The 27,601-nt window shown below is 39.9% G+C and overlaps 1 protein-coding gene across 6 annotated transcripts in view; it reads left to right on the top strand.

Annotated features, from left to right (window-relative positions):
* The window catches only part of EVI5 (ecotropic viral integration site 5), a 138,877-nt gene that overhangs the window by 100,934 nt on the left and 10,342 nt on the right, over nt 1-27,601 (top strand). The gene's annotated exons all lie outside the window — the stretch shown is intronic.

The raw sequence follows: 27,601 nt of genomic DNA, 5'->3' as shown, positions 1-27,601 counted from the left end.
TTTTTTCACCTAACACTGTAAAAATAACATTCCAATTTATTTAGTGAGTTTTGGCTAAACATAAGGAATCGACATTTTGTCAATCTTTTTATTAATGTTAAAATGACCCAAAAATGTTAACTGTGTTTTTCCTAATCCTCATGAGCTTTTAGGAAAGGTATACAATAAGCAATGGTTCATCATGTGTTGAAATGTTACATTGCATTAGAAGCTCTTGTTAAAAGTTAAAGTTATTTTAATGCTCATTTGCTTTGCTTTTTAAGGTGAAATAAATTAAACTAAACTGTACTTTGTGATATTTACCGTTGAGAGGAAAGGTCTTTACGTGGAAGTATTACTGAGATTGCTTAAAAAAAAAAAGGATGCTTGCTTAATGTCAGTTAACAGATTTCTTTGTTTAAAAATTGCCACACTTTGAACCGGTGAAATTCCTGACAGACTTCCTTGATATAAAGATTTTAGTAATTTTCTGTTAACTATAAAGATTCTGGAGGATTTTAAACACAAAAGGCTTATATAACCAGAACTCTTACTGGTATAGTTCGTTTGTTTGTCTCATAACATTATGGAGATATGCCCGTGGCTCTTTTGTACCATGAACAGTGTTTAGATAGTCAGTCATCTTTGCTTTTTTATACTGCTAATGTACACTTTCCAAATAAACAACAAAAATTAATACAGTCGGTTGAAATCTTAGTGGTAGAGCAATGCAACTGGTTCAGTTATTTGCCTTTCCTGTTCTAGTGTTCTTTCCATTAAATAATCACACCACTTACTTACCATAATGCAGTTACTGTTTTCATAACACGTACAAACTACTCTAGTAAATACAACTTTAAAAGGCTCAACCTTTTTAGGACCCATCCCTTGAGGATTATAATACAGTGGAAAATCTTCCACTGCTGTCTGTACTGTAGATAAAGGACTTCAGTCTCTAAGGCCATCAATCCAGCACCTTTAGCATGCACTAAACTCACTTAAAAATAAAGTTAAAATCAATACCCTACCATCTTGCGTTAAAGAATGTTATGTTTAAATGGATACAGTCAATCTGCTTATGCCCTCAAACTTCTTTAAGGGAAGGTAAATTACTTCCGGAATCCTTGAAACATGTATATTTTGCAAAAATGTTAGGAGTAACTAAGGAACAGTGCCTGACTAGTGAAACTTGTAACTGAGACTGAACAGAGTTCAGGAAAAATGGGAAATGGTCAAAAGAAGTCAATGAATTTCAACCCAGCTGTTCTTAAGTTTGAAGTTAACTTTTCTTTGTCCGGTATCTTGCAAAAGCTGAATGGCTAAACAAAATTTTTGACAAAGCTATTCCTGAGTGTAGTAAACTACATTAGATGAAACTGTTAATGCACGCGAAGGAACTTTTTAGTGCTCACCCACAAGTTCCACGTGAACCAGTTAGTGTGCGACATGCTAGTGCACACTTACAGTCCTCTGGTGCAGACTAATAAATCATGTACGCAGGTTCTAAATCTCTACTAGTGGGTGATTGGAAAATAATTTAGTTAATTCATTAGTATCAACTCTTACAACATTTTTTTGGATTAATCTGTAATTTTTTTCCTTACATGTATGTTTTTGCAGAAAAAAATTAATGCATATCTTGACAAAATGATGAAGCAAAAATATGCTGGTTTAGGTCCTCAGTGTTTAATCTTTCCTCTTTAGGATTAATATAGTTTAGCAGGTACCTATAAAACTATAGACTAATCCTGATTAAAATTTTGTTCTGAAAAGAAAGGTCCTCTTTCTGTGTGGCCCAACAATGGCTACAAACTTTCTCCTTTAGCTAACTGATCTTTGGGTCTACTTCTCTAAAAGTTTATAGAAACGTTAAGAATAAACCTGCAAATTCATCTTCCTGAAGATAGGGCAATGTTGTACATGACATGCTGACCACAGCTATTCAGCTGGCTCAGATGTAAAACACATTCATTGTGATTAAGGAGCTGGCTTTAAGGAGATTAAAGATAAAGGATTAAGGAGAATTCATAGGAACTATGTAAAGTTACTGCTGTTTAATGCATTATAGCTACATGACTTTAAGTTCACAAATTTAGAGCTGACTGGAAAACAAAAGTCCCTTGCCATGAAAGTCACCTTTTTTACAAATGTTTTGTCCTTTTTTTTTTAAACTGAAAATTTCTCTCCAGAAAATTTTGGTTTTGCATAAAGGGTATTTTTCATTGGAAAATCATTTCAATAACATTTTCAGCCAGCTCTACGTGAATGCAAGTGCTGTTCTATTAATTTTATAGAAAAACTGAGATTAAAGGCTAGATCTTCAGCTGGTGTAAAGTGAGATAGAATCACTGAAGTCAATGAATCTCTGCCAGTTGATATAAACTGACGCTCTGGCTCAATACAGTTCGACCGGACATGGGGTGGAATATGGGCATGGACGCAAATATTTGTTACTGTCCGTGTGTGTGTGTGCGGAGGAAAGCTAAGCTAATACAAGTATCTATATGGAAGTGTTTGTATCAGAAAATTTAGGTAAAAATTTCATTTTAAGCAGAAATAATACTGAATTGCTACGTTTCAGACCATCAGATTATGGAGCAAATCTTATTTTAAATTGAAGCTTATGTATCTGAGAGATTTCTTTGCCCCAGGATAGCCCATTTGTACTAAAAATTGAATGTCTCATGTGAGAATTAACTTTAGAGGCCTACACTACTCCCCACCCCCCATTGGACTGCTTTTGTGATTGTGCAGGTGCTTACCTTGCTGAATCAGGGTGTTGGGACCTACCAAGTTTTGTCATTTTACCACTATATTTTACTTTTTATTTTTTCTTGCACACAGTAGAATCCTTTTGTCAGGGGACTAATTTGTAGCATTTCAGCTACTTCTGCAGCCTGACTTCTCCCTCCTGTATAAGCCCTGGAATTGAATCAGTTCCAGTTTTAGTTCTGTGCCACGGAAAACACCTTCTCTCAGCAGCTCTACTTTATGGACGGATGGACGTGGAAAAAGGGCCTGTGGACGTATGACTGATGCTGGCTAAAGAGGATCCACCCTAACCCTTTGAATATCACAAGCTGTTGAACTCTCCTACCCCATCCTCTTAGTCATTCGCCTCCAGCCACATGGCATTCAACACTGGTTATAGCTGGCCCACTGGGGGCTGCCTTCTAGGGTGCACTAGTCCACCCATAGACTTGTGTTCCTAAATGAGATGTTTGGGTAGTTACAGTAGTCACTAAACTGTTCCTTATAATTACTGTGGGGATTATATTTGGAGAGAACCTGTTGCCACAGTTCTAGTGACCAGTCAGCTGCTTCTTCCCCCTGCCACTGCAGAGGCTCCTGGGATTTGCCTTGGTCTTCCTTAGAGGCCTCTTCTAATAAAAGAAGATGTCTAATAGAGCTTAAAAAAAAACCCTTTAAGGGCAACTCTGCTTCCTCCCAGAGTGATTCAGGGTAAATGTATCCATATTCCTGGTGTCAAACATTCTGGATTCTGAAAGAGTATGAGGTTTTGCTCGGATAAGAGACGCAAACCCAGGGAGCTGCTTCCTCTGCTAATGTGTACCCCAAGGGAAACATGTTCAGCAAGACACAGCTTGTCTCCCTGATGCTGTGTTCCTTGGAGGAGGTAGTGTATGCAGAGTGCATCAGTGTGTAGAATGATCCATTCCTAAGGTTTATGCTTCCCTTTATCTTCTCCTGAAGGAAAAGCAGTAAAAGTTTGGTGCCATCCCTGAGAGGACAGCCAAATACCATCCTTTATAAGAGTCCTCTTCTCCCCCCCCCCCTGCCCCCATAGAGGGTACTATTCCCTCAGGCACCCTGTGGATAAAATATAGCACCACAGTATTTTGAGGAGTTGTCCTCTGTTTCCATCTTCAAACCCTCTTTGTCCTGGCTTCAGGCCATTCATTAGCAAACCTCTAGTAGTTATGCAGATGTAAGAGCCTCACTAAGGCTAGGTCTATACTACCACTTACTTTGGTATAATTTGCATCTGTAAGTCGTGTGAAAAAGCCATCCTTCTGAATGATATAAGTTATGCTGACCTAAGTGCCGGTGTGGACAGCCCTGTGTCAGTGGGAGAAGCTCTCCCGCTGACATAGCTACCGCTTCTTGCGGAGATGGATTTATTGTGCTGATGGGAGTGATCTCTTTATAGAGCATCTTCACCAGATGCACCACAGCAGTACAACTGCACCACTGTAGTGCTTCTAGTGTAGACTATCTCTTAGGTAAAGCTTCTGTTGGGTCCAACCGTGATCAGAATTGGTATGGATGCCTCTCAGGGTTTGGGGAGCCCTCATGCTATCATAGTCTTGCCAAGAGAGATGAGTTTCAACATAAGGCATGAAGAACATGACCTGCCGGATTGAGCCACTGGGAATGCCTTCAAATGCCTTTCTCCTTTCTTGACCTCATCTGCCTTCCTAATGATCAGACAACAGGAACACAAAGCTTAGCTCCCATATGCCTGTCGACATGAGGCTCTTCTGTATAGGAAGCATCCTCCAGAAGCCTCCTTTGGGCAGAGAAGAAACCACTCTGCATTACAGCAGTCAAGGGCAAACTCAACACACAAGCCCATTGACTCAACCATTACAACCTTTCGCCAAGGAAATGAGAATTGAACAGTAGGGTTCTCCACCCAGTGTTCTCAAATGAGGTACTTGCTAAATTCTTCTTTGCCTTCTGCAAGAACAAAAGCTTGGATTTGGTCTGTTCCAGGCACTGGGAGAAATGGGCATGGAGGACAGATGCCTTCTCATTCAGCTACTCTGAATGTCAGGATTCCAACGTAAATTGAAGACAGGAATTGCCCTTGTTGAGCTGTCCTCGGCATACGACACTGTCTGGAGACAGGGCCTCCTCCTCAAGGTCTCCCGCATCATTCACTGCTGGTGAATGATCTGCCTCTTGGCAGCAATGACTCGGGACTGCCACTTTAAGGTAAACTTTAAGAATTCTTGATCTACTGATTTGGCCATTAATTTGGGCATCCCTCAGGGCTGTCCGGGGCCCAGTGATTTTTTAATCTATATGCCGCAGATATACCAGCAATGGAGTCAAGGAAATTCTTGTATGCAGATGATATTGCCCTAGCTGTTCTGCGTACAAGCCTCCATACAATCAGCTGCACCCTAACCCAAGATCTTAGCACAATGGCTGATTATTTCCAATGCTGGAAACTTAGGCCTAATCCAAAAAAAAACATGGTAATTGCTTTCCATCTGAACAATAAAATGGCTAATACCAAACTTGATGTGCAGTTCTGTGGTGAGGCTCAATGGAGAGTCATGTGGAGCACTTTGACTACTCAAAACAAAAAGCTAGTCATTGACCCTGTTGAGGAACCACAAGGATTTGATTTATGTTGGAAAGACTGGTGCTGATTGAATTGCATCAGGACATCTCATGGGAGATGTGGACAAACCCTCTTAAGTGGAAAATGAGGCAAACACCTCTATGACTCTGGTCACCAGGCACAAATGATGGAGCACATCATATCTGAATGTTCCCTTTGTTCTTTCGCAGGGGGCCTGAAGGACATTCACCTGCTCGTTGCTGTGGCAATGTGCTGGCTATCAAACTTAAATATAAATTTGTAATTGTTGCTACCTACTGAAGCCATACGGAAGAAGGAGGCCTGATGTATTCCTTGCCTCCTCTTTTACCTCTTGGTGATTCTGGCAAGAAGATTTAGATTGGGCAGGGCTGGGGTAAACCTGATAGCCTCCTAGAGACTCTCCAGCCCTGGTTCCCTTGACTCCAAGAGATGTCTCCCCTTCTTGGGAGCTACTTTTCTTGGAAGGAATCCTGATGCAAGGCCCAATTAAGTTCCAAGATTCACCTAACAGCTTGGAACTTGAGAGTGTAGAACTCTAAATGTTTGCATATTTTGATGCCATGGTGGATTTTTTCCTTTAGCCAGAAAAGACTCCACCTAAGGTTCATTATTGGATCTGTAAGGTGTAAGCACCAAATCCTGCCTAAAATTTTTGTTGGCTGGATTTATCAAAGGACTACGCCTCTACCTCTTGATTCAAAGTTGCTGCCCTGGGAACTCTTAAAGGGTATGTGTCCCCAACATCTTTTGCTTGTATCACCAGATTCCTGAAGACAATTTCCAAACTTTATCATCCTGTTAAGATACCTGTTGGCAACTGAAAGCTTAACATTTAGTCTTGAATCACCTTCAGAACCAAACCTTTGAATGAATAGCTATCATATTTAGTCTTCATTTTCATTAGTCTTGCCTTTTTGACTGCTGTGACTGCCAGATGAGCTATTGAACTTTATGCCTTGTCCATTAAAAAGCCATTCCTACAGTTTTTCCCTGGAAGAGAGATTCAGAATTATTTTGTGGTTTTGCCCTGCCATCTTAACCAGAACATATTCCTTCTTTTTGTCTTAGACCACCTCATCTTCAACAGATCACAGGGGGCACTGTCTAGATATCTGCATAGCCTTCAAATCCAGCTTGATTAGGTCACGTCCTTTAGGAAATCGTATGCTTGCTTTGTTGCTTATGGTGGTAAAAACAAGGGCTTCAGATCATCCATGGAAATTATCTCCAAGTCTGAGCTCTCACAACAAAATCTGTCGATGTCTCAGGCAGAAATATACCCTCCGGCAAGGAGATGCGCAAAGGATCCAGCTGACAATCTCTCCATTCCTTTCCCAAACCCTACCAGGTTGCTGACATCTTCAAATACTGCGTTTGTTTGCCCAGTTCTACAGTCTGCCATTCTCCCCTTACTTGCCTCCTTATTTTCCTCTGGCGTTCCCTCCACTGTCTTCTTTAGGAGGATTGTTTGTTTGGTTTAGAGTGTGTTTGGAAGAAGCAGAGTATTTTACAGCATGTGAGAATTGATCATTTGCAAATACTGCATCATTTAAAAGACTTACTACACGTTAGTCTTCTCCTGACAGGATTACACCCAAAGGATTCCTCAGTCTCAATATGTGGTTTTTTTAACTGTTTATTTTCTAGAGCACAAAATATTGCAAGTGTCTTGACTGGGGCTGTGGTGCAGTTCCAAGGCTTACATAGTGATGCTGAGTTTCAGTTGCTTTGTAACCTATGTGGGCATTGTAACTAAAAGTTCACAAGTGATCTCTGGTCTAGACTGAAAAGATTTATTTGCAGTAAATTCAAATTGCCTGTCCTCCTCTGTTGCTGAGTAAAACACCCCCCGCCCCAATTCAGGAAATTGCTAGCATACATAGGAAACGCACACACGTTGCTTTTAAATGCAGGAGGTAAATAAACTGAAAGTTTAGTCTTCTAATCATTCAAATACAGTAAAAGTTGTAGATATAAAAAATTGACGATTTTTTTTAATAACCTGCCAATTTCCCTGTTTCCTCATATAGCCAGCTACTAATCTTCACTTTGTACACTGAAATAAGTTGGCTTCTTCAGTTGAAGCCTTCAACGTTTTAAGAAGACAAGAACACTATAGACAAACTCAGTATTATGGACCTCTCTTCAATGCCCCGCTCTCTTTCCTCTCTCCCCTTGTCTCTCTCACAAAAAAACCCACATACACTGTTCTGTCTCTGCACTAACTCAGGAGCTGAAAAGATGCAATACTGATAATTAAAAATGTTGACTATAATTCAAATCTTCGCAGCAACTAAAATTTTGCTTCTGAAACTGAATTCACTTGTCTAGAAATCATTCACTAATCTCTAATGTGAAAGCTTCCTCCATTAATAATTTTACTTGATATTTCCAATAAAAGCATACTGCCAAGCATGATAGCATGATCTCTGTTGTGCATCAGACAGCTACCCCTTTAAACTCCAGCAACACAGACAGTGATATTCTGTACTTCACCTATCTTCTCGATAACTAGACAGCTGCAGGAATGGACTCTGGATAGTAGAAAGAAAATCAAAAGCAAAGACTCCAGGGTTTCCGCTTTTAAAATATTTTAAAACAGCTTGAAGCACTGCTACTGTGAAAGTCATCTAAAATTACAATATCAGATGGCTGTGGGATACTTCTGTCCTTACTGATTAAGTCACTTCATTGGTCACCAATTTTATAAATGTTCTCCTTAAAGATATGAAGGTTGGGATAGTGTAAAAATCTGGTGGCATTTTGGACGTTGTCACTAATTCAGACAAGAAGGCTGAACTGAGCTTCTGACAGAGCTGTTAGTATCCTCTTGATTTGCCTATTAAACATCTGTTCACCAATGTAATCCCATTGCTGCTATTCTCCTTCTCTTAATCAAAGCCACTCCTGTTTGTAAAAAGCTGCTATTTTCTTCATGCCCTAAAGAGGAAATCCTGGTGTCAGCAACTGTTGCTTCCTGCAGTGTATAGTACCTAACAAATGAACTGCTTAAGAAATGATGCATGAAAAGAGTGGGCTAGAATAAGTTTATCTGAGCAACTTAGTAAAGTTGAGGGTTTAAGGAAAACTAGCAGAGTACCTATCTAGAGCTGGATGTTGTCACCCAATCCAGCATAAAATTACATAGACACTACTCTATGTACATGTTGACCAGTATTTAATAGTTCTTGCTACCTCTCTTGTTCACTCTTAAGTCAAACTGAATAGAATTAAATGATTTATAAACTACCTTAGTCCTAGGAGTGTTTTATGCACTACCTCTGTATACTTAGTCACTTTGTATGTGTTACACAGCAGCTGTGTCTGCTTCCTGTTGGATGTTGCAAGGTTTAAATGTGTTACCTAGATTACAGGACTGGTACAAAAGATTAGTGTTGACATGCTTGCCCACAAACTATACTGACAGACCACAAGATACCTTTGGAGACAGAAGCAAGGTTTAAGAATAGTGGTTTCTAGTTTTACAGGTTTTGTGATTTAGGACTGAACTGCTTAAAACTTTGAAATTGTTGTTAGCTAAAAATTAGACAAGGAATTCATACTAATGCAGTAGTGCAAATGCTTTATTTTGCTGTTTTTAATTAATGCAATCTCTTACACAGTAGAAAATGCCAGTTTTTGTGTGTACTAATGCAGTATCTTAAATGGAGCAATTAGTTTTATTCTTATGGCTAGTTTCACACTGAGGCAGATTATGCCTGGCCTATATGCAAGTTTAAATGAGGGAGCCAGGCAGACTTGCTGTTCCTACTTTATGGGTGCATAACATTCCAGAGAAGCATGACCAGGCCCCGCACCTGCACTGGTCCACAAAGTTGGCTGGCTGCAGGGGAGTAGCAAGCTGTACTATAAAAAGGGATGTAGCAGCAGGCATGATGTCTGCATGCCTAGGAACTCTGCACCTCCCCCCATTCATTGCCTACAATGTACAAATGAGTGCTAGGCTTTTTAGAATGTTATGCAGAATTGCATGTATTTAGAAGCTTACGCAGCAATAATAATGGGGACACTGTGTGGTCTTGCTGTCAAGGCATCATTCTGAAGCTCTTGTCAGTTAGTCGTGCGGGTTTTTTTCACCTATGTGTTGTACATGTTTTAACTTAGGAGACACATGGGATAAGCTAAAGACCCGCTACTCCATCCCTGAAGCTTAAGTTCATGACTCCAGGATTTCACTGAAAACAACTAGTAATTTTACATCCGCTGTGGTTGGTAGTGAACATTAATGCTGGAAACACCTCTTTAAAGACTTAATTTCTTACAAAACAAAATAACTTCCTTAGGCTGGTGTAGGTATCGAGTACTTGTTCTTAACTGGAGAGCAGTTTAACACCACTTACTGAAATTAGTTTGGTTGTTTTTACTTACTATAAAGGAATTTTTTGGCATCTTTTCTAAAAATATTGTATTTTAAAGCTTTATATCCTCTGTTCATTTCAATGCAGTTGTATTTTTGGAAGCAAGAAGTCACTTGACAACCTTGAACCTTATAGGTAGCAAAAAGTGTGTGTTGAGGCAACTTCTTGATCTTTATTCCTAAGCAAAGAGAGGCTTCCAGGTTGAAGACTTTGCAGGTTCTGCTAATAGTGTATTTTGTAGGAACACAGATGAACTACTGGAGATAAATCCATGTTTTTAAATTTGAATGCACTATTCTTGGAAATGTGGATGCTACAGGGATTTTCCGTCTTGGGCATTCCTAGGAAAAACAAAACGAATGAGCAAATGAAGAATTCAACTAAACTTTTTAAAGCAAAGATTAATAAACCTGAAATAAAACTGAAGAAAGGTAAATGGTTTTGAAACACCGTTTCTTGAGATGACCTTTTTTCTGTTCCTCAGATTTGTTCTAGTTATTGAGAAAGCATTCTCTGCAAACAGCACGTGGCCCCAAGAATGAAGGGTTACTTACCACTTCACTTGGTCTAGCCCAGGGGTTGGCAGCCTTTCAGAAGTGGTGTGCCGAGTCTTCATTTATTCACTTAATTTAAGGTTTCGCGTATAATACATTTTAATGTTTTTAGAAGGTCTCTTTCTATAAGTCTATAATATATAACTAAACGATTGTTGTATATAAAGTAAACAAGGTTTTTAAAACGTTTAAGAAGCTTCATTTAAAATTAAATTAAAATGCAGAGCCCCCTAGACCGGTGGCCAGGACCAGTAGCGTAGCTAGGGGGAGAGCAGGGCAGCGGCTGCTCCCTCATCGAGCACAAGTGACACCTTTTTAATTTTACTCACCTGGGAGCAGAAAAAAAAAGGCACCACCCACTGCGGCGCTTTTACTGATGGGGCAGCACTCTGGGTCTTCGGTGGCACCTCGGCAGCAGGACCTTAACTCGCTCCGGGTGTCTTTGGCGGCACTCAAACTTTATCGCTGAAATGCCGCCGAAGACCTGCGGAGCGAGTGAAGATCCTGCCGCCAAAGACCCGGAGAGCTGCCCTGTCAAGTAAAGGCGCGAGTGGGGGTGCTGTCTTTTTTTTTTTTTTTTTTTTTTTTTTTCCTGCTCCCTCTCTTTCCTCCACCTGGCTACGCCACTAGCCAGAACCCAGGCAGTGTGAGTGCCACTGAGAATCAGCTTGCATGCTGCCTTTGGCACACATGCCATAGGTTGCCTACTCCTGCTCTAGCCATTACCACAACATTAGTACAACCTGTCAAGGCCCAAAGTGCATCCCTTTTAATGCTGCTTTGTCGGCACCAATTGGAAGACACCCCATATAGCCCCTCAAAAAAAATAAAAATAAAATAAAGTTCTAGTTCTCCAGCGTCCTCAACATAGTCTACATGGGTTCTCATAAAAATGGAAATCATGCTGTCTATGTGCCATTCTGTTCCAAATTGTTAAAAATATATACTCATTAGCAACACATTTTATGTACAGAACCGTGGAAAAGGAGTAACATGAAGACAAGCCTATGGAGAGGAAAACATCTCAGGCTATTAGTCTGTCCAATAATAGAGCAAATGTTCCATACTTTCATCTATGCTAGTTCTTTCCATGGAAATGAAAACCTAGGATAGGAAAACATTTAGAAGTGAGCATGAAATCAAGCACTCTTCTCATTAGCAAAAACAAAATGTGGTTTTAATTTTTGAAGTCCTTCTAACTGAATGATGGAATGGAATTTTATTATAAAAAAGCTTTCAGGAAAAAGATACGACAGTTAGAACATTGTTCCCCTAATCAGAGTTGAATAGACTGTTTTAGTGAGTTCTTAGAAAATAGCTTGGTGAAATAATTTTTAAAGGGAGACTCTCTAATTGTACCCTAGATACTAGTGTAGATGAAGCTGGTGGAAAGATAGTTTTTAAAATTTTTTTTTCATTTTCCGTATCTGAAAAACTTAAGATTTTTGCATTTGGAGAACTAGTGACCCCTCCCACCGGTGTGCAGTTCATCCTAAAATTGATCTGATATTATATTGTAAGAACCTAATGCAGTCAGTAACATTCTGATATAGGTATTATCTCTTGGTCAGATCATGTTCCTGTTGATCTAACACTTTTAAGATTGACTTAATGGAAACAGACATAAAAGTTGGAGATTAAATACCATGCTTTTAAAAGATTCTGCTTGTGTAAATAAAATTCAAGACCCTTTAAGTAATTACTTTGGGGATAAATAATGCATAAGATATGACAAAAGGAGCAATCTGGGATATGGTAAAGCTGTGGATAAGGGAACATCTTGTAACTTTAGTTGCAGGAATGGAAACCCGGAGAGCTAATCAAGGAATCAACGAAGGAAAATTAAACTAAGAACATCAATGTAAAGGATTAAAGAAACTACTATATATTAGTGCACTACACATATCATGGTGAAACTTAATGGCCTATGTTATATGAGAGGTTATACTAGATGATTTAATGGTTCCTTCTGGCCTTAAACTCTATGAATCTATATAATTAATGCTAGAAGTAAACTGTATACACTAATATTTAAATAAATATTTTATGAAGCTTTGAATATTTTCTGCCTTGAAAAGTGGAATCTAGCAACTCCAGCCTATTAGAAAGGTTTCGGCTTGTGCCACATGTAAAGTGGTAGTATTTGCCTTGTATTTCTTGGCTTGTAGACCGATCAAGCAATGCGGGCAATTGCTATTGGGATGGTACTGGGTTTGGTTTATCAATGGTATTTGGATACCTTGGAAACAAAAGCCCAAGACACCAGCCTCACAGCCTGTATAGGGAGTTGATTCTCTGTACCTCGGGGAACACCCTACACCCCCGTGTTCATCTTTATAAAATGATTGGGTGGTATCAATGCAGTCTGTCATGTTGGGTGTCTTCGGAAGGCTCATAATGAACTGAGCATGGTTGTTATAGTGATGTTCTAGTAATTGTTACAGTAATGTTATAGTACGGTTATAGGTTATAATTTCATGTATATAGTTCTGAGGCAGAAAATGTGTCCTCATGACTTAAAGCAGGCTCATGCAAAACCCCCCCAAGAACAGAGAGGCAATTCACACCTCGTCAGGGCATGGATGGGACAAACCACGCCCAGCCTCACAGGAACAATGGACACTAGCTTAGGCAGCAATAAAAGAATCTGTTAGACCAGGGGTAGGCAACCTATGGCACGGGTGCAAGCTGATTTTTTTCAGGGTGGCACTCACGCTGGCCACCAGTCCAGGGGCTCTGCATTTTAATTTAATTTTAAATGAAGCTTCTTAAACATTTTAAAAACCTTATTTACTTTACATACAACAATAGTTTAGTTATATATATTAGACTTATAGAAAGAGACCTTCTGAAAACTTTAAAATGTATTACTGTCACGCGAAACCTTAAATTAGAGTGAATAAATGAAGACTCAGCACACCACTTCTGAACGGTTGCTGACCCCTGTGTTAGACCCTCCAGGGAGTCACCCCCTTCCTTTGGTCAGCTTAGAAATACGATGAGGTAGTGCTTCCCTGATTCTGGAAGGAGGGGAGGTGGTAAAGCCAAGAGGACAGAAAGGACACAAAAGGGAGAAACTCTTTGTCGTGCTCTCTCTCTTCCACCTACATCTACAGACACCATCACCACCAAGCGACTGAAACGCTGATCAAAGGAGAGAGCCTGGCTGAAAAGTAACCAACCAGCCTTGGGTGAGAAGCATCTCCGTTTTTAGGGACATTGAAAGTGTTAAAACTCATTCTAAGCTGATCTTGCTTTTAATTCAATTTATCAAATTTATAAGTCAATCTTTATAGCTAATAAATCTGTTTGTTTGTTCTACCTGAAGCAATGTGTTTGGTATGAAGTGTGTCAGAGGCTCCCCTTGGGATAACAAGCCTGGTACATATCAATTAAATTGACAAACTTATGCCCACTGGACTCTGCAAGCATATATAACTGGACACTGCAAGACAGAGGTTCCTAGGGTTGTTTCTGGGACCAGAGGTATTGGCTAATTTCATTTGTTTGCAAGTAGCTGGGAGCAGCTTACGTGCCAGAGGCTGTCGTGAACAGCCCCAGAGTGGGGGTTCTACAGTAGAGAGGGTAAGGCTGGCTCCCAGAGTCAAGGATTGGAGTGGCCTAGCAGATCACGGGCCCAGACAGCACCAGAGGGGAACATCACAGGAGTATAATAAACCTAAAACGTTATCCCGTAATATGTTCTCAGTCTACGTACTGCTGTAAATGAGTGTCAGCCTAGATGATAGGTCTCACGGATTGAATCTCCCTTCCCATTGAAGATAGCATTTGGGTGTACTACTTGCCTTGTATATTATACAAGGTTGGTTGGTTGGTTTGTGATTTTGGGCACCCTGGGATGTGTACAGTAGATGTATGCTGTCAGGTTTGCATGTATGTCTGCTGGCAGTTCTAGTTTCTTCACTGGCATTGTCCATAAGATTTATCAGCCCCTCACCAGGCGCAATAATATTGGTCCAGTTCTTATTTTCAATGGCTTTTTCAGTAATCTGTAAATTTGCACCCATTACTATAGTATCTAAGTTTGGACTGTTACAATCTTTTTATTAACGCTTAACATTCCAATTAGTGTTTCTAAACCAAGCCAACTAAAATTTGTTTGCATTAAGTATTCACCTTCTAAATATAATTTAATGTTAATTGTTTGAATTTTTGTTTAGATGAATGCTTTCAAAATAAGTGCCTGTATTTAAATGTTTTTCTGCTTGATAACAAATGCTGTCACTAAAAGGAAATATGTTAACCCTCAGATTTACAAAGAATAAGCATTTCAACCTGTGGTTGAAGTTTATAGTGCAATAAATCATGTGCTTTTCTTGTACCATATCTTGCAAACACAGTTGGACAAGAGACCATCAGATTTGCCCTCCCACAAGCAGAGCTCTTGCAAGGCTGCTGGCCAGCTAAAAATGCTGTTACTTTACTAGTACATGTCAAAGATAGAGCCTCTATGCTGGCGGAGTCTGATTTAAGTGGTTGTGGTCAGTCTGAGGAACCTGTGATGTGATAAGATAGCATTCGTGAGGTCATGTGGTTTGCAAGCACCCAATCTAACACTGCAGCTTTGTCTACTGTGTGTCTGTGTATAAAAATATAAAATGCATTTTAAAAAGTTTTTTGTTCTTTAGTAACTGTGCCCTTTAGTTTTATATCCTGGAGAATCAGGGACATTTTACAAACTAGATAATTGTAAAGATTGTTACCAAGGTCGAAGGTGTAGATAGTGTCCCATTCTCTAAACAATAAACCAAAGACGAAGAAGCAACGTTATATAGTTCTGTCTCCCTTTCTTCTTCTTCCTTTGCTGAAGTCATGTATTTTGAGTCTGGGAATTTTAGTACTTATCTGTTTTTGACATAACCAAATAATTGAGGCAAAAGCATTACTGTAGAACTAACACTGTATTTATGAAAGTTAGTGGTCTTAGCTGTCCACATCATCATTAACACAAATTGGCATCTAAGATACACTTGGCAAAAAAAACTAAGGTTGATTCCGTAATAATCAGGGCTCTGTAGTACATAACTGTGGCCACAGAGTCTGCCTTGGAATTATGCTCCTGAATCTAAATTTTCTTTACCAAAAAAACCCTCTGATCATCATGGCTGAAAGAAAAGCTTACAAATGTGAGCAGTATAAACTGATGTGGTCTCTTCCTGACTCTGCAGCACATGAAACAATGTACTGGAGCAGCATAGACTGCTCTGTTAATCTCAATGTGACTGAAATGTAAAAATGTCAGTTTAGGTGCCAACATTAACTGGTTCACTGCTGGCAATTTCAGATTAGATTTAATAGTAAAACACAAGTTTTAATGTGCTTGTTTTATTTTTAGAAGCCTCCTTTTTTTAAAACTTCTTAAATGAAGTAGCCACAGACTTTTCAATCTACCACATCAGAGAGCTAAGGAATCTGGGTCCACTTTGCAGGGGAGTACACCAGTCCTTGAGTATTGTATATTGGGGACTATCAAAGCTATCTTGGCAAGTCCAATAAACTTCTGAATTCTTGTGCATATTGCAGTTCTCTTTTGCATTGTAGATGCTGTATACATGCAGAAGAGAAGATATAGTCTGTGAGTTATATAATGCAAAAAATGTAATGTTAAAAAAACCAAACTGGGTTCTCATCGGTTTAACATGGAGCTACTTACTGAATGAGTTAAGGAAAAGTACTGAGGAATTGTCATGATTGTGTAGGTTGTAAAATATTTTCTGATAAACCCTTTTTTTTTGGCACACAGGTTACCTTTAAAAAATTAAGCTTGTTCCGTTTAACATCAGTTATTTCCTCAGAAGACTCTTCTAAAACTGATATAGGAATGCTACAGCTTAAGTACGAAGTCCCACTTGCACAAACCCTTTATCCACTGAGATGTAGTTCTTACTAATTTTTTTTACTGTTTTTTTGGTGTATCTTTCTGAATTAATGGCCACAGATACAGAAATCTTCTTAGCTGTTGAACAGTTAGACAGACGGAAGCAGTGTATACTTCCAGATAGCACTCTGCCAATATTCCTTCTTCACTGAGGGAGAGCATCTAATGGAGGGAGTTCATTATGTATGTTGTAAATGCATGACAAGTGCCATTCGTTATAGTATTGTTAATATGTTCTTAGCATAATATTGCTAAATTGAAACCATCTAGTCTTAAATTTCTGCTGTATTTTGAGCTTCCTTTGTTTTACTCAAGACAGCAGTCTGAAAGTTGATACAGTGAAGCCACTTTTTTTGACATATAAATTGCAAACACAAATTTTAAAATGTTTTGTTTTCTGAGCAGGCTGCTCAGTCGTCCTAATGAGCAACACAGCACTTTTTAGATTAGTATTTAGAGGTAGCAAAACACTTGCCTCTTATTGTTTTGCTAATTGCTTTATAGTTAAAGAACTTTGTAGTAATTTTTGCTTTTAAAAAAAAAAAAAGATTGGTGTTCTCAGCATATTCTTGGAGGACCTGAATAGTGATTTCATGAGGCTGTATCTCGAATTAGTTTTCCACCTTCCCAACCAAGGGGCAATGAGAGAGCACTGCAACCCAAATTCCAGCATCACTATTCAGGTCTTCCTAACTTGATCCTTCAGTAGGGATTGATAGGGCGCAGTTCCTACCTCTAAAGTACAGATTCACATTGTGAAGTATACCATCTATGGTAGCCTTACACCTAGCTGGGATTTGGGCCCATGGCTTTCTACCATTCCTCCCCATCCAAAACATTGAGAGAGGAGAAATATGAAGGAAAATCATGGATTTCACTATGCAAGGAAAAAAAATGCAAAAAGACCCTTGAAATCCTAATATGATGTAAACTAATGTGAATATCTGGGATTAAAATTTTCTTACAGACTCCTCTGAATATCAGATTATTCTTTGTACTATCTATGGATCCCAAGGTGGTCCTTCTTGGTACCCAGGAAAACCACGGCCCAATGTCCATTGATTTTTTTTGTTTTGTGTTTGCAGGGAGGAAAAGGGGACTTGTTTTTATTACTGTTGATGGAATATATGGGCCCAAACAGTCAAAGGTGTTAACATGCCCCTGTCACTGTACAATATTAATAGTATTTTTTTTGTTAAACAAATTCAGGGTTCCAAGTACAGATGCCTGCTTATACCTTGGCAAGCAAACTAGGACACATCAAAGGTTAGAATATTATTGGTTGAGGCACGCAAGATAAAGAATCAAAACAAGGCTAAATCATTGAAACTGAAATTGTTAATCAAAATCTTACTCAGTCTCTTTTTAGAGAGGAATATTGGTTAGTCTCTGATTCAATCAAGCAGTCCTTGGTGGGGAAGAAAGGATTTGTTCTGTTCAGTTTTGAGTTGAGAATGATTGATTAGTTAGTTTCCTACTTTCAACGGAACAAACACCAAAATTTGGGGAGGGGCGAAGAGGATAGTAAAATATGGGGGAAAGGAGGCTTTTGTTGATTTTGGGTTATTCCATCATGGAAGGATGCTTTGGGTTGGCAGGTTGTCCAGAACAGTTATTCTTCTGGACCCTGCCTCACCTCCCTAGTTAGGGGCAACATTTGGTTGGTCTGGTCAGGTTCCTTTCCTTCACTGGTTCTTCTCAAGCTGAGCAGAGCTAGATGGGCTTTCTCATCTTGTTATGCTGCTGCTATTACTACAATTGATATCAGGATCAAGTGAAAAGCCAGCAGAGCTGGGACCAGAGGAAAACAGTGGTGGGGGAAGGGCGGAAAGGAGGACAAGGGAGAAGACAGAGCAGGATCTTGCATCTATCTGGCTGGGGTCCTTGCAGCACTGGTGGTCAGGTATTGCCAGTGGTGTGCTGAGATCTGGGTGTCACAATGAGAAATGCTTCTGCTGTGCCTGTAGTAATGGTGATACTCCTGCCCCTTTCCCTCTCAGTTTCTCTTTAAGGGCCACAACAGGGTGATGGGCAGAATAGCCCATCCTCTCATGATTTTGTCCACCAAGTAGGCCTAAATTTTGGTTCCACACTCCTCTTCTTTACCAAATATGATCTTAACAACTCCTTGATGTCTTTCAGTAGACCTTTAAATTAAGTCCATCTTTGTTTTTTGCATCTTTTTTTTCTAAACAATTCTTTGTAACAAGTCTATTGGGACAACTTACGAACCTTTACTCACTTCCACCAATTAGGCCTACTCCAAGTGTGAGCTTTCTACTCTCCAGTTCTTACAACAGACTCCTGTGTGTGTATAGCTCAGTAGAGTGGTACTGCTGAGGCTGCTGCTGTCATTAGGGCTACTGTAAAATCCCTCCTGCAGCCATCTCCCATAACTAGCCACCTGTCCCTCTGATCACAAATAAAGGCAACTCAATGGCATGGAGCCACATGGTCTTGTGAACTGAGCATGGGTCTAAGAATGTGAGTCCTGCATTCTAATACTACCATTAATACTGATTGCTTCTTTTGCTTAGTCAAGTCACCTAAACTTTCTGCATGAATTTTCTTGGGGTTGGGGTGCGGGGGAGGAGTAGAGGTGAGCAGGGGTGGTTTTTGTTTGGTTTTTGAAACTGAACTTTCAACTTTCATGGGCTTGTGGCAGAGATCACAAAGTGTTTATAGTATCAGAGGGGTAGCCATGTTAGTCTGGATCTCTAAAAGCAGCAAAGAGTCCTGTGGCACCTTATAGACTAACAGATGTTTTGGAGCATGAGCTTTCGTGGGTGAATACCTACTTTGTCGGACGCATCCGACAAAGTGGGTATTCACCCACGAAAGCTCATGCTCCAAAACATGTTAGTCTGTAAGGTGCCACAGGATTCTTTGCTGCTTTTAAAATGTTTATAATTCACCGGACTGTACACAACCTTCCAGTGACTGAGGACCTAGTAGGCCCAGTTATCCTAGTTTATTTGAGCAGTTTTTCCTTGTAAAACATACAATGTAAAACATACATGAGATGTTGGCGACTGTACAACATATCCCAGCACCAACAGCAGGGTTCCACTTTAGAAAAAAGCTGAGGGCAGTGAGGTTGCACACCACTGAATGATGCATGCTCGCTCTCCTATCCCAAAGAATCCTCTCAATTACCTTCCTAAAATTCTGACTGGCCGTGATCATAGTGATGCGACCATGGTGGGTAGAACTCTTATTTGGGGTAGGAAGCAATTGTGTCCTAGCCAATTTAAGAATACAGGGTTAATTCTGGCTTTAAAAAGACAGCAAAAGTGTGAAGTGATCTCTTCTTGTAACAGTAGTATCTATGCCCATAACATGTACGTACTCAGCCTCTGTGCCAACCACATGCTTGAGGTTTCAGTAATTTTATTTATAGGTGCCAGCTATCAGGAAGAGGGAGTAGAGATGTTTAGATAGTTCCCTGGTCAAAGTGTCATAGCACTTGCAGTGTGGTCATAATGCTGTTCTAAAATATTTGGGCTTTAGCCGAGAAAGCTTATGCCCAAATTTGTTAGTCTCTAAGGTGCCACAAGTACTCGTCACTTTTTTTAAAATATTTTTGGTGCCATTTCCTTATTTCAAATAAACACTTGTATTAGAACCTCTTGTAGAAAAAGATTCTGGGAATTTTCCTCCCACCTACCAACTAGTTATTTTATAGCACCTTCCCAGGGCTAGGTCAGCTGAAAACTTTTTTTAAAATCATTGTTTTATTACAACAATTTTTTTCAGATTTTAAGAAAATTAACTAAATTTGGTTTGTAATGACCAGATACTTTTTTTTATGGATGGGGACAGGTTAAAAGTAAAGAATATCTTTCTCAACACTGTTTTGCTACTATTTCAATCATATTTGCTATAGAATTTCAAAGTTTAATTGGATTATATGGCACTAGATCAAAACCATAGTTTTCAGCCATGTAGTGCAGTGATCAAGAAGTCATGACCTCCCATTGATCGCTTTATTGGTTTCCTGTTCTGATTCACTGGAAACCTTCTGGTCTGAACATTTGTCGCTAGTTTTAATCTTTGTCACGTTTACAATACAGCAGCCTAGGCTTTGGTAAAGCTGATACAGAGCACACAGTTAGCATCTTGTTTCCTTTTGGCTCTTGAGCCCTTGATAACTGATAAAGCTGTAAAACCACTTTCTATAAAAAAAAAAAAATAAAAGATCTCGTATTCATAGTTGTAAAAACAAATGCAGAACAATCTGAAATACAAAACTAGAAGGTAACTGAGTTGAGATTTTTATTAATGCATTAAAATTTACATAAAATGTCATGGTTTTAATTAATTTACAAAGAATTGCATGATTTCTACCATCATCTGTACAGCCACTGGAAAGCATTCTTTATTTCAAGACTGATTTCCAGAACCTGAGAATACAAAATGAAAAGGCCGAATGTACTAAATAGGTGCTATAAAAGTAAGCCTGAAATGACTCAGTCTTGGAAACTTGTTGCTACTGTTTTGCTGTTCGCTTATGACGTGTTGCTATGGTTTGAACTGTCTAGTGACATGGGCAGCAAAGTTCACTTTGCATTAGTATTTCAATTTGTATGCCACTGTTCACACCATGCATTTGTTTGTTTCAAATTAGTAGTTTAGAAAAGACAATTGCTTTTGGACCATCCTTCAGAAATTGAAGAATTGAGCAGTTAGCAATGGTTCTTACGCTGGTAATCACAGGCCTGAGGGGTTAACTACATATCTTTACCTTTCATCATGGTTGCAGTTCCATTATCACTGTTACCCTTTTCACTCCCACTGTTCACAAGTAAACTGCAATTATCTCAATCCAGAACATCTTTGCATTTTTAAAGAGAACCTGTCATGTTGATAAGAAGCTGAATGTGGAAACAGTGAGCAGGCTCCAGCTGCTACAGAATGTCTCTTGCCTCCATGTTGTGGGCTTGATGTGTTCACAGCAACTCAAGCTCTAGTATCATACTGGCTCCCATTCAGTTTGTTTCCAGTTCAAAGTTGTTGGTTTTTTTTTTTTTTTTCTGTCCTAAACTGCCAAAGCAATTGGTGGATCAAGCCCCGGGTACATGGAAAACTGAATTTCATTCAATGAACCAATAAGGCAGTTCTTTACTATTCCAGAGGAACACATCACAAAGCCCAGCATAAAACATGGGAGTGCAAGGACACAATATTCTTAGTCCAGGGGATCTGGCTATGGAACAAACTTCCAGAAGGAATTAAACAAATCCAGAGTCTTCCCACTTTTAGGAAATGCTGTAAAGCCTTCCTCTTAGGGGGGGAGGAGGGGGACTTTCTGACATAATGAGAATGACACAGTGCTAGCACTTTGTCTGCCCCTTGTTACTCTTTCTCCCCACCCAAACAAACTCTACTCCAGAAACCATTTTATACCCCCCAAGGGAGAACAGCCAGACACCCTGTGAAGTCCTCTAGAGACTTCATTAAGGTAGGTTGTAGTATCCTAGTCATTGGAGGTATTTCAGAACAGGTTAGACAAAGGGCTGTGAGGGCTGGCCTGGGTTCCACCTGAGGGCAGGGGAATGGACTATGACTTCCTGAGGTCCCTTCCATTTTGGATTCCATAACTGCTAATCTGTTTTAGGTGGAAGGTGCCTCGGTACTATGGTGATAGTGGCATTATAAAGTCCTCAGACAGAATATGCTAGTACAGGGGTCAGCAACCTTTCAGAAGCGGTATACTGAGTCTTCATTTATTCACTCTATTTTAAGGTTTCATGTGCCAGTAATACATTTTAATGTTTTTAGAAGGTCTCTTTCTATGTCTATAATATAGAACTAAACTATTGTTGTATGTAAAGTAAATACGGTTTTTAAAATGTTTGAGGCTTCTTTTAAAATTAAATTTAAAATGCAGAGCCCCCCAAAGTGGTGGCCAGGACCTGGGCAGCGTGAGTGCCACTGAAAATCAGCTTGTGTGCCGCCTTCGGCACGCATGCCATAGGTTGCCTTCCCCTGTGCTAGTAGATAAGTCTGTGCTTCCCATTCATAAAGGGCAGTGCCTAGTTGTTTAACCAGTTGGTTCTATTTACTAAATATCTCTTAAAATGAATGTTCATTGTTTGTTGTTAGAAATGCCTGTCACTGAGTATCTCATTCATGGTGGATGATGCTGGGTTCTCACTCCAAGAATGTCAGCCTTGAGTTCTAATTAACTTCCCAAATGTACTAATTTGGGTCTGAATGCAGTCTTTAAACTACTTGGCTCTGGCCACACTAACCAGCTAAACAGCGAAGCTGGGCAAATGTTCAAATCTTGTTGCCAAACTCTCTAGTGTAAATGGGGGCCAATGGGAGCTTCTGTTTCACTGATAGATCAGACAGAACCCTCTGCTAGGAAGTAAGTTTGAAACAAAAAAAAAAAAAATGCAGTTCAGCATTTTAATGCTTACAAGAGACAAGAAATGTCATTTTTGCCTTAGCTGTATTTTTATAACACTGTTTAGTGCTGTATTATTCACTGTTAACCCCCAAAAGTTTTGGAAACAAGTTTTGAAAGTCTCCTGCCGCACAGTATTAGTATGCATGATCAAGGCATTTCCTGTCTTTAACCTACAATACCTCTGCATCAGATTGTCAAAGCAGCAGCGTCTAGTTTGCTTATTTGCTTTTAGACACACTTACTCATTCTATTCTTTAATTAGATACTGTGATGAAAATTTTATGTATTGCATTGCAGTTTTCCCTTTTTAAAAAGCTACACTTACTGTTAATGTGTCAGCTACAGAAAATCCCATAGCTGGAATCTGAGCATGTGCTAGGAAAAAATCCTAGTGCTGCAGAATAGAAATGTGCACAAAGTTAAGAGATGAAGATTTTTTATTTGGTTTAAGGCTAATTACTGGAGTGGAGTAGGGAAATGATTTTGTGCTTTTTACTGCTCTATTATGAGATGTCATGGCTACCTCAATTTCCCCAAATATTTTACTTGGTCGGTCTTTTGGTTTTTGTGTGTGGTTTTGTTTTTTTTTTGCATTTTTTTTTTAATGTATGACAAATATATCAGGTCTTCACTTCCCTTACTTTATTCCACATCTCCTCCTCTATCAACTGACAGCTGGGAAAATTGACGGTTTTAGCTTTCTTTGGTACCACTGTCTCTTTGCATGTTGCTGGAGAACTGAAGATAATTACTAATGTTTGTATAAAACAAACCGTTTTAAGTTTCTGGACAGGAAAGAGAGGCTGTTCATACCTGAACAGGAAGTAGTAAAGGACAGACTGTATGGAACAACGGCACAACTGTACTCCATATTTAGGGTATAACAGAGTTTGTATTATAAGCCCAGTGTTGGTCCCTGCTATAAAAATCATATTCTCAATAAGTAAGTTAGATCTTGGGCTGAAACAGAATTTTTGTAGAAAATTTGAAGTGACTCAAAATTGTTCCTTAAGGACATGCTAACAATAGAGCAACTAGGGGTTTTTTGGATGTGTTTGAAAGTGACACATAGTTAGAGCTGTCACCTATGTTATTGGACTCTTCCAGCAGAGATCTAGTGCCTCCTAAGGCTCATTGGGGATCTCTACTCAATGCAGACAGGGAAGGAGTCGTCATTCCCACAAACCACTCTCTATGGGTGGTTTTCCCTGGTCTACTGACACCTTCCCTCCTCCCACCCGCCATCCTTCTACCAGCCATATCTGTCCTTCCTGTGAACCTTGGAAAGAGATCTCCAGTCCTTCAAACATTAGGAATAAACAGGAGGGCAGCTACTCTCCAAATCTGTCAGAAAGGAGCACTGATCCTGAGGACCTGAACATTTGCAGGAATAGCACTCTTATCTTGCAGACGTTAGGGAGTCCGATATATTAGGACTCTCTCCACAAAACAGTGCTTCAGGACCATGATTAGTAGGAGACTGTGGTAAGCAGAGTAAGGGGACATTCCCTTGCCTCAGCATCTCCTATGATCAGCTTGGTAGGGTCTCCTTTCTTGTGGATCATCTGGAGTTTGCAAGAACAAGACTCCTGTCCCACAGACCAGGGGACCATCTTAAAAAACTAAGTAAATTCCCACAAACTTTAAGATTAAAGTTAAAGTTCCTGGCATAATATCCTGGCTTGAGGATGCAGCTGCTAATATTAACTAAAAAGTAAGTTAAACAGGAAATGCAGTCACTGAAATAAAAACCACAACCTGAACTCTGTCCAATATAGTTGCAGGCATGTAGTATTTGCAGTGAATCAAAGTACTGTACAATTTCCTTTGCATTGGTATTAAGAGTATTTGCTCATTTGGTATCTTTACATGGAAAGTCCTTAATAGAGAAAAGGTGCAATATGCATTGCTCAGTTCATTGAAGGGCCAGTTGTATAGCTCTCCTCAAAACATTTTTTGTATTTGATCCTGCATTTGAGTGAAAATTGTCCTGAAAATTACTGTAAAAATGAAAGATGTCCTGTTAAAGTGATGTCCTTTTAACTATAGTAAAAAGTTTGCTTGAAAGTAATTAACATAATTGATAACTAATATCATGCTTCTGCCTTTTCGAACCTCAAAGAGCAACAGACAATCTTATTTGAAAGTTATCTCCCTAAGATCAATGACAGAAGGGAAACCTAATTTTCTTGACATGTGGAAACTAAATCTATAGTGGATTGCATAGAGAATTGAATTGAACCCCATTTGGACCATAGTGTTATGACTGCTCATATTTGTGAAGACCTGTTTTAGGTGATAGATTGCTGATACTCATGTCTGCAACTATGAGATTTTGTCTATCTTCTCTCCTGCTGCAGAGTTCAGGTAATGGTGGTTTGAGTGTGCCTGGCTTATTGTGGAAGTATAACCTTAACATCTTGGGGGTTTCTGACATTTGCTTTGCCTAACCTTCTTGAAAAGGAAAATGTCTGGTCTCTGTTGATATGTGCCTGAAACCTTAACTTCATTTTAAAGTTTTGGGAGTTTTTTGGTGTGGAAATATATTTCTGCATTATAGTTCACCTTTAAGGAGAAGAACTTCAGTTTTAATTCAGACTTAAAAGTCTGTTTTCCTGTTGACAGCTAGACAATTTAAGGTACCATGTTTACCTCAAAATTTCCTTTAAGCTAAATCTTTACTTAAAGAATAGGTATAGTAAAAGGGTTGTTGAGGATTTTTATAGAGAGCTGACACTGTTTCAGTATCTTTTGTGACCATCTCTAGGTTGAGACTGCAATCTTAAATGGTATTTTACTTTCAGCAGGGGGCAGAGGCCAACAGTCATGAGCCTGATGAGGGCTAAGAATTCAGAACCCATTAGACACCATGGGAAGTTAGAGTTAAGGAAACTTTTTTTTAAAATTTTGTGTGTTCAGATTAAGTTGCTGTTACTGATGCTTAACTTAAATAGCATTTAACTTGACAGCTCTTGCATTTTTACTTAACTGCCTGATTCCCCTCCCCCCGGGAGAAATGGAGTGGAATCTGATTGGTTTTTGTTTGGGTTTTTTAAGCCTAAATCTGCCTCATAAGGCTGCTAAAATGGCAGCTTTCTGTTAGATTCTTTTATGATATTCACTTACAATGTTAAACATTCTCTGCTCTAATTAGATGTAGTGGTTAGCATATAGTTTCAGTAACAGTTTAGTTTTCTTTTGAATCACGTCTGTTTTATAATCAGGAAATCTTACTCAGGTCCAGAACAAAAAAGGGCTTTGATTTCTTCAGGCTGTTCCTGTTGTAATAAGATTTGCATAATCCAGTATTGATTTTTTTCCTATATGGATTTAATATGAATAATCTGTTTTCCTACCTTGAACCAAAAGAGTGCCCATGCTTTGATCCCATTTCCAGACTACAGAACGGTATTAGTAATCACTATTGAGTGCCTTGACTCTGCTAGGCAAGCATCTTTATGTCGAACATGAAGTACAGTTCTTGACTGCTGTAGAACTGTGGTTTTTAAAATCTTCAGAAGAAACAGAAATGACTGCCTCCCTTCTGTGCCATAATCTATCACAATCTTACCAGTATCAAAATATTAATCTATCATTTTTTCGTTGCATCTTTTCCTTTTACTGTAGGCTGACATTCTAATGTTTAGAGAGATTTCCTTAATAGCTTCAAAGAGATATAAAGGGGGTATCTTAAAAATATAATTTGTGTGCACTTATATCAGCACCCTTCATGTGCTAAAACCTGAAAATCTTTTTGCTGTCTCTTTCCTTCATGCATGGCTTGATGAGACAGTCAGCTTCAGGTAAGAGTATATTACCAAAGTCCAGTGACACAATTGTTAATGTTATATGCATGCTTCTCTCAACTGCTCTGAATTAATAAATGTAAGTTCCATTAGCCTTGGACAATGTTTATAATCATAAACTCTTGATGTGTTCCCATGGTTAACACAAAGCATGCATTCTGTTTTCAAAATGTTTCTAATTCATGGCTTCTTACATGAGAAGGTTCTGTTCTTCGAGTGCTTGCTCATATCCATTCCAGTTAGGTGTGCGCGCGCCGCGTGCACGTTCGTTGGAGAAACTTTTACCCCAGCAACACTCGGTGGGCCGGCAGGTCGCCCTCTGGAGTGGCGCCACTATGGTGCCCGACATATACCCCTGCCGACCCAACTGCTCCTCAGTTCCTTCTTACCGCCCGTGTCGGTCGTTGGAACAGTGGAGCGCAGCTTAGCTGACCTCCGCTTCCCTAGCTACTCGTAGTTGTTATTTGTGTATTTAGATATATGTTTATAATCCTTTTATATATATATTTATCTATACTTATGCGTTTTTTCTTTGTTAGCATAGTTTAGTTTTAACCATAGTTAGCGGGGTTCGGGGAGTAGTCCCTCCCCGCAACCGGTGCCAGGAGCCCATGCCCGGCTCACCGGTTCTTAGTCCGTGCTTGGCCGGCCTCCGGCCATTGCTGACAGGAGATCCACACGACTCCTGTTACGGGTGCTTGGGGGATCGTATTTCACAGCTAAGTGCCCCATTTGCAAGGCGTTTAAGCCGAGAACAAATTGAGGCACTTTCTTTGTCCTCCACCTTCTGCACCGAGCGCTGGCGCTACTCGGCGGACAGAAGCGCCTCCTCGGCACCGACCCTGCCGGCACCGCCATTACCGGCACCGAACGTCGACTCTCGGCACCGCTCCCTCTCTCTGGGGTTGAGAAAGCCACGACGACTCCTGCCAGTGCCCGACAGCTCCCCGACACGCGCTGTGGTTGAGCTCCCTGCTCCTGCTGCTTCTGTGCCAACTGCACCGCAACCAGAAGCTCGTTTACGTCGGATTGCCAGGCACCAACACCTGCAGAGGCACTGAGGATGCCGGCAAGCACCGTTCATTCCGGTCCCGCGGGCCGTCGAATCCAGTGCCTGCCTGCTCCCCGGCATGGCAATCGTGGTTGAGCCTCCTGCTCCTGCTGCTTCCATGCCAACTGCACCGCAGCCAGAGAGCTCGCCTAAGTCGATCGC

Source organism: Chelonoidis abingdonii, chromosome 7 (genome assembly GCF_003597395.2).
Source record: "Chelonoidis abingdonii isolate Lonesome George chromosome 7, CheloAbing_2.0, whole genome shotgun sequence".
NCBI classification, from domain to species: Eukaryota; Metazoa; Chordata; order Testudines; family Testudinidae; genus Chelonoidis; species Chelonoidis abingdonii.
This window is presented reverse-complemented; position numbering and strand designations above follow the sequence as displayed.